The sequence below is a fragment of the Anabas testudineus genome, chromosome 5 (assembly GCF_900324465.2).
Source record: "Anabas testudineus chromosome 5, fAnaTes1.2, whole genome shotgun sequence".
Taxonomy (NCBI): Eukaryota; Metazoa; Chordata; class Actinopteri; order Anabantiformes; family Anabantidae; genus Anabas; species Anabas testudineus.
Genome location: NC_046614.1, coordinates 674,659 through 687,045, shown reverse-complemented (window position 1 = coordinate 687,045; position 12,387 = coordinate 674,659).

The following is a 12,387-nucleotide window of genomic DNA, read 5'->3' as shown; positions in this document are numbered from 1 at the left end:
CTACAACAGTATACCATAAGCTCTCAAAAAGATACAGGTCTGCACAGTCCCTTGTCCTTTTGTAAGGCAAATTTCCATCCTCTGAAGTATTTTACTAAATGTTACATAAGATGATGTATGGCACACACAGCATCATCTTTCAGAGTAGGCTATGCAATCTGTTTCTGATGTGGTACCATTCACTGGCAAAAGTACGGTTAGTACTAATTCTCATTACATTAGAATCTGCTGAACTGTTAGCAGTAGCTGGGTCTGGTAGTGTGGCTGCACCTGTTTTATTAATTCCCTCATTATACACCCTGCATAAAGAAAGCCAGAAGGTCTGTAATAAAACAACATCTGCAAGAACATGGGAGCCTGATGTAAGTAATAAACAACCAGATATATAAATAATCATAATATCATTAATAATGCTTATTCTCTCTGCAAGGGATAAACTTCTGGAGGGGGGCTCTGCTTCAGTCAATTGTCTTGTTTCAACCTGTTGTCTTAGTCAGCAGGCAGGTCTATCTTGGGTATTAAAATCATGTAACATATTAGGTATTGAAATCATGGTAGGTCCAACATAAATTAGCTTAATTGGTTGGAAAAAGCAAACTACCCTGGCTTTGTTGAAAGGTGAAATCTACTAGAACTAGAACCTTTAAAGGTCACTGCATTTACTTGCTCAGTGCATTCTTTTTTGATTAATCCATACAAGAAACCCATACAGCTTTAAAAATGAAAAGTCACTATGGTACTGGGGGTTTCGTTCTGGACTATTTCTTTGCCAAGACCAGTTGCCAGGCAACCAAAAAAGTAGTCCACCAGTCAAGCAAGTTGAGTTTGGCACTCTTGACAAGAAAGCGGCAACACACACACATATATAAAAATATATATATATCTAAATGAACTATTGCTTTAAGTCCAATGAGACAATTTCTTTCTTTTTTTCTTTACAGTGTTAAATCAGATCAGATTTTAGTATTTAGTCCTAAATGTAAAATATCTCTCTGATTTCTGGCTTCTGGTTGGACATCAGTCTTTTCTTAAACAAATCTACATCAGATGTCATGAGGTTAAATTCAAAGAACAGTGTGTACACAGAAACTCAGTGACTGTGCTGTCTCCCCTGAAAGTTCCCATAACCTTTTAGCAGGCAAGGTTTTAGAGACCTATTTTCCCAAAATATAATGTTTTCCATATTATAATGTTTCCTTCTTCTTCACAGTGTCTTCACAATAATGTTTGAAATAATAGTGATGCTGTAGTTAAGCCACTGGGTGGCAGCCAGAGTACACCTGTCTGAGTGTGTGACACTGCCAATGGCGTTTCCTTCACTGATTTTCATGGAGCTACAGCACATCTGTAGGATTTCTGCACTGTCACTCACTGTTTGTTGAAGGGGAGGTTTGAGTATCTTTTGGCATTTTGAGTGTCTTCAAAGCCAGTCAGTGTTTCTCAAGCAGTCAAAACAGTCAGAATAAGAAACTGGAAAGAAGCTCTTCAATGGCAGCAACAGAATGCTGTCGCTAGGTTGGACAAGTGCAGTAGCCCAGTTCTTTGGATTTGCTTGTTTTCAGACTAATGTTAGGGCTGTGAAAATGAAAGCATCTTCATTATTTTAATGAGAATGCTGCAGCCATCACATGGGGCTTTAGTGAAAACATTCTGGGCTGCTGAGCTGTGTTGTTTGTATTTCTGAAGAAGCCTGCAAGGTCTGTTACTCAAAGTGGACTTCCTGGATTAGATTTTATTGTCTTAAAAACACATGATGCAACATGGCCATAAGCATTTTGTCAGTTTCAACATCTGTTTGGACATAGCAGAGCTAAGCCAAGTTTTTATGAATCTATAAGATTTGATTACTGCCCTCACTAGTGATAAATAAAGTATTCAAATTCAGTATGAATGAAAATGAATAAACTTGAGTAAAAATCTAAATTATAATAAAACCAAGCTGTATCAAGTACTAATGTGTAAGAACAACCTTTGTCACTTTTACTATTATGTACATTGCTGATGCATTTATTTTTATGTCACATTTTTACTCTGTAGAGCTTATTCTTCTTATAGTACAGACATGTCAGATACAAGATATATATGAGATATTAGATATGTCAGTTTCTAACAATGCTTTGTATGTGAAATCATAATTTACAAAGAAACTAGTCACCGGAGCTGTCAATTAAATAGGCAATATCTCACTCTAAAAGAAAGTAAAAATGGACAAAGGAAGGTTGTGGTTGATAAAATATCATGGTTGAATTATTAAGCTTAATTCTCAAACTTTTGGCTTGGAGAATAAAAAAAGATGCAAGCTGAAAAAGCCATTCTGAGTATAAATTCGGACACGCTTAACCTGACTACTGATTCCATAAAGATAAATGAAAGCTTTAGAACATTTTATAAACTATTGTATAAAGATTTTCAAAATTACTTCCTTTTTAAATTGCAATTTCAGACATTATCAGAGGAAGATAAATTGATACAGTAACAATAAATGACATATCAGAAGCCATAGGGGATATGAACAGTGGTAAAGCACCTGGGCCAGATGAATTAAACCACTGACAGGCAACGGGAAATATAATAAGAAACAAGTGAACAATTCTGAAAAATTTGAATATGATGTGTTGGAAGTGCGAATAATATGCAAACAGATACAATGATTTAAGTGACTTTGTGCAAATTGTGATGGTCAGATGATTGAGGATGATGACTAAGTGTGAGTATCTCCAAAATGCCAGATTTTATGGTGTGTGTACAGTGGTCAGTACATATTGTACCAAAAGTGGTCCACTGAAGGACAAGCAGTGAACCAGGCACAGGGTCATGGGCACCCAGAGCTCATTCATGAGCAAAGGGTCGCCCGCACGGTCCTTTCCCATAGAAGAGCTACTGGAGCACAAACTGCTGAAAACTCTAATGCAGGCTGTGATGGACAAGTGTCACACAGTGCATCTTAGCAGTATTACATGATGTTATGATATGACTGGTGGGAGCAGGGATGATCACTGGGCTCAAAAGCATTTCTCACTTCACAAGGTAAGGATTTTAAATGAAAGGTTTCTGACACTAGATCATTTTGTTCTAAAGACAATGTAGCAGAACTACGACTTGCTCAGTCTGCGCTACATTGATAAGTGAGAAGATAAAGATTAAAAGAGCATGTGTTGCTATCTCAGTGCCTTGGAGATCAGGCATTCTTTTCAGACTAGGTCTGGAGGTTTCTTTATTCAGGCTAATACTTCTAGTCCAAGTGCTCTGTAGTTTTTAGAAAGGTAAAGCAGCTGATGAACAGGTAAATGCTTTATTAAATATTCCATAAAGAATATCAAATGCTGGCTCTTTCCTACCGTGTACATGAGGGAATCCATTTTCCAAAATCCCTTTCACCTCTAACCTCTCAACCTAAGACAAACAACAAAGATCTTACCTATTCCCTTTGCTTCTGTTGCGGCCTTACTTTCGCGTGTCAGCATTTCAGGAGCAAAATAATTACTATTTTCAGGTCCACTATTAAAATAGATAAGATGTGATCATAAATTTGGTAAGGACTTTGAACTTTTGTACTATTATAGTAGAAAATCATAAAATTGGAATAAATGATAAATTAGTACCACCATGACCTAAATTGATTGAAATGACAACAAACTGGACTGGACTAAGAACTCAGCAGCACTGTACAAACAGGGTCAGAGCTGGATGGACTTTCTGAGGAGGCTCAGGTCCATTCAACGTCTGCAGCACCATACTGTGGATGTTCTATGAGTCAGTTTCATCTTCCATGCTGAGGTCTGCTGGGGCAGCAACATGAAGGTGGCAGACACTAACAGGCTGAACAAACTGATCAGGTGGGCCGGCTCTGTTCTAGGTGTAGAGGAGCGAGAGAGGAGGATGCTGTCCAAACTCCTCTCAATCCTGGACAATCCCTCTCACCCACTACACAGTGTGTTGCTGAAGGAGCACATTCAGCCAAAGACTGATCAACATTAAGTGCTCCACAGAACATCACAGGAGGTCCTTTCTGCCTGTGGCCATCAGTCTTTACAATTCCTCCCCCCTCTTAATGAACTGACCATTTCTTGACATATATCTGTTGCCATTCCACCCTGGACTATATTATATTATATTATTGACCTATTTTCATTCATCTTACATATTCTGTATGTATTTATGTTGGTGTGGATCCTTTCTGGTTGTGGTTTTCTTTCTATCTGTCTGTGTTGAGAACAACTATAACGAGGCAAAACAATTTCCCTCTGGGATTAATAAAGTTTTTTGAATCCTGAATCTTGAAAGGTCATTAATTAGCATTTTGTTTTGCTGATTTTTGCAAATGTTGATTTCTGTGAAAATTTCATGCTTTCATGTCATAAATAAAGGAAATAAGGAAAAAATTAACAGAAATAAAAATAATATAAAAACTGTGTAGTCAGCTAAAAAACCTTTTTTTTTTTTCTACTAAAACTGCTCGTTCCAAAAAAAAGTCACCATCTGGATTTAACTGGGCAAATAGGTAAGAACATCCCACTGAATAATTACTACATGGGTCATTATTTTTCAGCTTGTAACAAGTTATATAACCCTAACTGGTGCAGTGAGTAGCTTCTCATAAAATATCATAACATCTCATAACATAAAATATCATAACATATAACATAAAATATCATAACATAAAATATCATAACATATCATAAAATAACAAAATATAACATATCATAACATAAAATATAATAACATAACATAAAATAACATAACATATCATAAAATAACAAAATATAACATAACATAACATATCATAACATAAAATATAATAACATAACATAAAATAACATAACATATCATAAAATAACAAAATATAACATCTCATAACATATCATAACATAAAATATAATAACATATAACATAACATAACAAATCATAACGTGACATATCATAAAATAACAAAATATCATAACATAACGTATCATAACATAACATATAACATAACATCATAACATATCATAACATATAATATCATAACATAACATATAACATATCATAACATATAACATATCATAACATAACATATCATAACATATAACATATCATAACATAACATATCATAACATATCATAACATAACATATCATAACATATCATAACATATCATATCATAACACATATGATTTTTAATTATTTTTAACAGAACTGCGTTTTTGTAAAAATTGGGTTTACTTGCTCTCTGTATTCTGTAAAATGAAAAATGTACATATCATTAAAGACAGACTTTGGACAAATCTGACTTTGCCAGTCATTATAACTTGGGTTATTGACTAAACTGTATTTACAGGTTGGAAAGTGGTAATTACAGTAATTATGACATAAATGTAGCATAAGTAGAAGTCTAATCAAGCAGTATAATTGAAAACACCTGTGTGAGTTCACAATGGATGTGAAGGGCTTTTCAGAATATCCATCAGCTGATCTTTCCAACAGGGTAACTGTAGTTAGAGCTAACTGGGACCCTCAAGTGAAGAGGATTTTTTGTCAGGTAAATGTTCTTGCTGAGTTGATTTTAAGGCTGCACATTTGCAGTATATTAAAGGTAAGGTTTCTGTCAGGTTTAAACCATGACAGAAGCTAACATAATGGCTTTGTGTCACTGATTCAGTCCCTACTATGCAGCAATAGAGAAAAGGCTTGTGCACTTATTTCCACATTGCTACTTTCACTTCTCTTTCCAGTTCTGAGGCTTTGGGAACTTAAAAGTTTGATTTTATAACACGCCCCCTCACCTCAGAGCCTTTGACAAACAGGCACACACACTAACACACACGCTTCAACTGCGCCCACAGGGAAACAACAGGATGCTGGAGAACACTGCATTTGCAACTGGAGCAGACACAGTTCACCCGACAGGATTTTCTCCAAATCCTTCAATTGAATTTCTCCCTCCCGCAAGGGGAAGATGCTGCTCCCTTTCCAGTCCAATATCTCCAAGCGAACACTTGCGTCAGCTGTTTGTGTTTGCCAATACATTATGACTATGAATATTTTAAAGGAAAAATGGAGTTTGTTTTCTGCAGCACTCGTCACTTTCAGGAAGAACCTGTGTTCTGAATTAAATCAAACACGCTTCATTTAGTATGATACAATTACATGCCTCGTTGTGATTAGGATATTTTACTCTATTGTCAAATAATTCAATATCACATGAGCAGCTGCGTTATTGACATCGTCATTTTTTCCTACTCCATGGGAAACTAAAATATCAATATTAACCAGAGATTGATGGATGAAACACTAGTTTATTGATTAAATAATACCTTCATCCTCCCCCTTAACAGTGACCTATCGCAGACTTGACTAATGTCAGAACATTTAAGGTTCTTCCACAGGCTAAAATTTGCCTTTTAGCTTGCTTTAGTTGTTTAAGTCGCTTCAGTCAAAGCTCCGTTTCTCTGAGCAGAAATAAATTCAACTATGAGTTCTCAAAACCTTTATTTTCATGTTACAGTGTAGCACATTTTTCCTCCTGGCTATTGGTTTGAAATGTTGCTGCAACTGCAGTCAGGTTCACTTATAGGACAGTAGCTGCCGCTAGTGGGATTGATAGTACATACAGTGTTCTGATTTGCTGTTCAGGAGTATGAAGCATACTGTTATCTCTGATTCACCAGTAATGTTTACTTTCTGTGCCCCTTCATTGTACCTGATGTCTGTCTGCTGTGTTATTGATGACTAAAACATTGAAGCTGTTTAGACTGTTGTGAGCTGTGCAGCCACACCCCCCCCCTCCCCATTCCATTCAGTTGTGTTGACTCGAGCTGATATAACCTGAATGAATGCAATTGATTTCAGGCATCTGCCTTTTCAGGGAAGAAGAAGTTAGTGAAAAGAGAAAGAGACAGGAGCACCTTGGTGCAGTAAAGAGGAGGAGAAAGAAATGTGTGTGAGAGTGATAGAGACAGACAGATGGTATTGCTGCACAGGAGCCTGCCCTAATGTAGTTTAGTTCAGCCCTTATCACCACTGGCAGCATTTTGGCAAAATTTAAATAGATTGAGGGAAAAATAATCACAGCTAAGCTTTCAAAGATTTGTTGCTGAACACATAAGTGGTATTAACTGTGACAAAAATAGTGCCAAACTTTATCTGCTTTAGGTAAAGATTATTGTGGTTATTAATATGGCACAACATCAAATTTGACACTTTCTTTTCCTTGCTAGTGAAATGGCTGTAGTGATGGCAGTGTTAGTTGGTTGATCAGTCCAACACATTGGTCTGTCTATCATCTCTGCAATTATTTGTTGAAATGTAAAATACATTTACACCAATTAGCCACAATATGAAATCCACTTGGTGGTTTTATTGTTGTGGTGGACCTGGGAAAAATGTAATCCTGGCCATGATCGGCAGGTGTCGCCACATTTCCTCCATTTTCTCAAAAACACATAGTCACATTCGTATGTTTCAGGTTAGGTGAGTTTTGTCCACTGCTCTACATTGTACTTTGTGTGTTTGAGGAACTAATCTTATTTTCACTTATTTTCTATGGAATGCACATATTTTGCTCCTCAGGGCATTGTAGCCAACAATACATAATGCAAAATAAAGCATACTGAACATGGCTCATGTTTTTAATGTCAAACAAGAACTCTAATCACATATGTAACTGCTTCTAATTAGAGCAGTTAAATGTCATTGTGCTACTTAGTGTTACTACCAGCTATCAGCAAATGAAGAGAATAGAGTAATAGAAGGTATTTCAAAGAAACCAAGTACCTGACATCTGAACAAGTAATGCACCAAACAGACAACATGAGCCATTCATACAAACAGGTCAGACCAGTGGGGACAAATTGCACTTTGTAAAACATACTTTACTGCTACTAGAGCTTCTAAAACTCTTTCAACTGGCACCTAAACAAGTATTCGAAGACAGGGGGAAGACACTGTACTGTCAACATGACATGTCACTGCCTTGTTGCTATTTTACAGTTAACCTCTGCTGGCTGTTTTTTTCCCCTCTTCAGTCTGATTTACACACACTCACACTCGTGCCAACTCAGCCTGCAACAAAAAAATGTCAAAACATATTGAACAAAACTCTGACGAAGCAAGGTCATCTTTTATCACCCACATCAAATGAGATCATTTGCTGTGGGAAAACCGAGCGCTGTTGTAACATCTGTACAGATTGCCTGTTTAGTTTTCTGAGGCATAGTTTGCTATCAACAACACATTTATAGCTGTCTGCTAACTCCATTTTCTTGCCTTTTATTTCGGTTATTGTTATCATGCAGTTATCGTGTAAAACATATTGCTGTGTCCTCCGTTTTTAAAATGTGAAAAGTCAAAAGTCATTGCTGTATCCAACCATTCCCACTGCTGCAAGGGGCTATAAGGAGGACCCCTGCAGTCCACAAAATGACTACCATAAATTTGCCCTTCATCATTTCTTTACACTAACCCGGCTCCAAGTCATCAAATATTTAAAGTAAACTGCTGCTCTCTGCAATGACAACACACTTTTCTAATCATTACATTTTATTGCCCTTATTACTGGTTATCTATCAGTGTTACATTACAGGGCTTTAGAAATGATAGCAAGAACCACAGCACTACGTACTTGTCAGATCACAGCTTTGTGATTTAGTTATGATATGTTATCATTTAGTTTCTAATTTTCCACCCTGTTACACAAGCTAGTGTATAAATGTTCCTCTGATCTTATTAAAGTTGTGTATGCTTATATTACAGGGAAAAGAATCAAACACCTGCTTTACATGAACATAAGGTCTGCATTATAGTTAAACAGTAATGTGACTGTTGGACTGAATAGTGCAGCTGTAGAAAAGTGTATTCATAGAGATAAAACTGGAATATTTGTTAAGTGCCATATGCTAAGTGGTTCTGAATAACAATCATCAGTCAGTGTGCACAATATTTCAGTGAGAGCAGAGCAAGAGAAAGAATGGTTTTTATTGTAAAGTTGTGTGTTCTGTAGGAAAAGCTGTAATCTATCCAAGAAGGTAATTTTATAATTACGTTATAATTAGAAGTTCCCCAATCTTAATGACTGTAATGTTGTTTTTCTCTACTGTCTCATCTAACCCCAAGAAGTAAGGATAAATAGCACCCCTATGGCAGCAGACATCTCTTGAAATAGCACCCAAATGGAAGCTGGTGTCCTAACCTTTCCTCATCATGGAAACTATCACAAAGCACAGTTACAATTGATAACACTAAGGAACACAAACAACTTGCTTGGTTTAGGCACGAAGACAACTCATTAGGGTTAGGTACATGACTACATGACTAGCAAAAATATAATGGTTTGGGTTCAAATAAAGATGTTCTTAATATTACAGATTCACCATAAATGTGGTTAACATTGGGGCACTGTCATGGTAAAAAAAAAAAAAATTTCACACTGGATTCAAACATACAATAGGTCTCCTGCGGAAATGTTCTATGACCCATCCATCCACCCTGACCTACTCCCATCGTGCAGTCTCTCCCTCTAAGTACTAGGTCACCTAATTTTCTCCTTTGCTTGTACCATAATTACTAGAGAGCCGCTAGAGGTGTCTAACCGCAGTATGTTACTGTTCCTTGTAATAACCTGTTGGCACATATGATGTCAGGGCTTGCATTTTACAGAAGGACAGTCTGTATTATGTTGGTAAGCATCCACCTCATGTCATGGGCTATAACATAAAGCAACAAAAAGGTTTATTCTTGAACATTTGGAAACAAGCCTCAAACTTAACACTGAAAACTGTCTGTAACACCAAAACAGGCTCACAGTCAAAGTTCACTGAGCATTTGATACTATGAGTGACATCTTTCACGTTACATGAATAATCTGTGCCAGAGTTCATATAAAAGAATTCATTAGTACAGCTTTGACTTAATAGGACAACAGTATTTCTTTTTTCAGTCGGATGTGTGATCATGTAAATTGGTAGTGTCTGTGTTTCTCCTGCTTTTGAAAAGGGGAAAGTTAAGAATTTGGTCTTTTTGTCTAAAAGATGTCAGTTTAGGTGCATGGTTATATTCCATCAACAGCTCACAACAACATGTTTGTTTCTTCGCTGCCCATCTGACAGCTCAGCAGGCTCCTCACCTCCTGCTGTCGCTCGGAGGGGAGGAAGGGACAAAAATGATTATTTCTCATGGCACTGAGTAATTGGTTATATTCAATGTACCATATTCTGCTAGAAGTTTTACATTTTATTTCTGATTGCACATTGCACTTCATGAAGTAATGTGTCTGACACCTGAAATAATTTGAATGTTTATTAAATTTACATGTCATGATTGACAGGATTGTGTTTATTTGGCAAAATGTCGGAGCATGTACACAGTGGAATTCAACTGCAGGGAAAAAATCCTGATGACAAATCTATAACGTCAATAACTATTTATATAATAATGTAGGCTTTTAACTCATAAGACAAGACCAACCTCACAAGAAAAATGTCATCCTCACTCGCTGAATTCACAATAATGACAAATATTGCATGCCTGGTGTTTGCGGAGCAAAGACATCGGGATCAGTAGGTGCATAAACAAAATGTCAGCCACTGTTCGCTTCTCCTTTCTCACCAACCGTCAACAATGGATTCATCTACCAATGACAGCAAATTATTTTCTTGGGAGGAGTTGCCAAAGAAATTCAGTACCACTGTTTGTCCTGTTGGTCATATTTGTACACATAATATGAAGCAACAGTCAGCAGCTTAGCACCAAACTAGAAATGTGGAAACCACAGATTCATTGCAGAGACACCATATTCAAAATGGAGGCACAAAGCCTCCACAAGCTCCTTTTGGGCCCAGAGAGGATTCTCACCAACATCCTTCTTCAAGCACTCCTAGATTTATGCAGACAAAGCCGTCCGACTCCTTTTTAGCTGAATGGGATAAACAAATTCAAATATTCAGTTCATATAGGCTGTCTAAATGTTATAGGGTCGTATATTAATCATAAAGAAGATTTATTTTTGTTAGTAATGCTAAAAAAGGTATTTTCCAATTGTTGTGTATTGGATGTAACGGTTTCCCTGGCTCCACCCAGCACCTCTAAAATTCAGTGATCTATGCACTATATCATCATATTTTAAACTGCAACTTTATGAGTGCTTCCTGAAGTTGCCAGAAACTTCATAGGGACGACAAGACTGTGCCATGTGTTAACATTTTAATCCTGTTTAATCCTAATCTAAAAAAAGAAACTAACTAACAACCATACTGGTCTCCAGCAGAATCCATCCGGGTAACTGTGCCATTCAAATTGCACCCCCAACAACACCATGATGTTCACATTGCAGCAGGCTGACGATGATACATTTTGTAATACCAAGCGGACAGATCAGATGCTTAATGGTTGGGAATAATTGTAAACGAACTACAAAACTTAATTTACATGTGTATTAGACTTGCTGGAGGCAATTAACGTGGGTGATTCACCCATCCATTTGGGATGTCATTCAGGCCTTATCATTTTAGATGAGAAAACAATTTCATACTTTTATTTCTGATCACTGTGTCTGATAGAGGATGTGTTTGCCATGGGAAATAAACACACTTCAAACACACATCTTCTCCCACCTGAGGCATAAAGCTGCAATCATTATCAGGCACTGCTCTCTGACAAGGACACTGTTTGAGTTCAACCCTGTCATGGACAACATGGAGCCTGTCTGATTATGATTAGGAAAGTAATCAGAGGTAATTGCAGTTCTGTCAAACTACTCATGCTGCACATCTCTCTTGGTCTTGACTTTCAGGTAGAAAATTAATCTGAAAACTTAAACCATTTGTCTTAGTGAGCATGTCAAAACTTCGGTCTGGATGAGTAAACATCAAAATCAGATATTAATGACAGAGTCATGGCAGGGACTCAAATTTTATGCCATTTCTGACTGTCAACATCAATACGTTTCTTATCAATTATACTACAGCTATTATTTTTAGTTTGAAAATTCAAATTGCTCAAATTGATTTGTTATTTGAAGCATCAGTGGTAGCAATTTTGTGTCCCTTTGCATCATGCAAACCTCTTATTACACACACACACACTAGAATAAAAGATTTTCATAGTGAATTGTTTTATCTATATGATATATTTAAAATGTAATATAAGTTACTGTAAAAGAAAATAAAAAAGCTTTATCTTATAGTCAGTCTCTTAGAAATGTAGCCAATCAGTCAAAGACTACTTAAAAGAAATACACTGGTGTGGAGGGAGCTGGATTGAAGAGTGGAAACACTGTCCAACCAGTGCTGCAGAAGACCTAGGAGGACATGACACCTGAATACCTGCAAAACAACAACCAACACAGAAAATAAAAATATATGTGTGTAGGCTTTTCCAAACTTTTCCTTTCCAGTGTATGTCAGAAAACAACTCT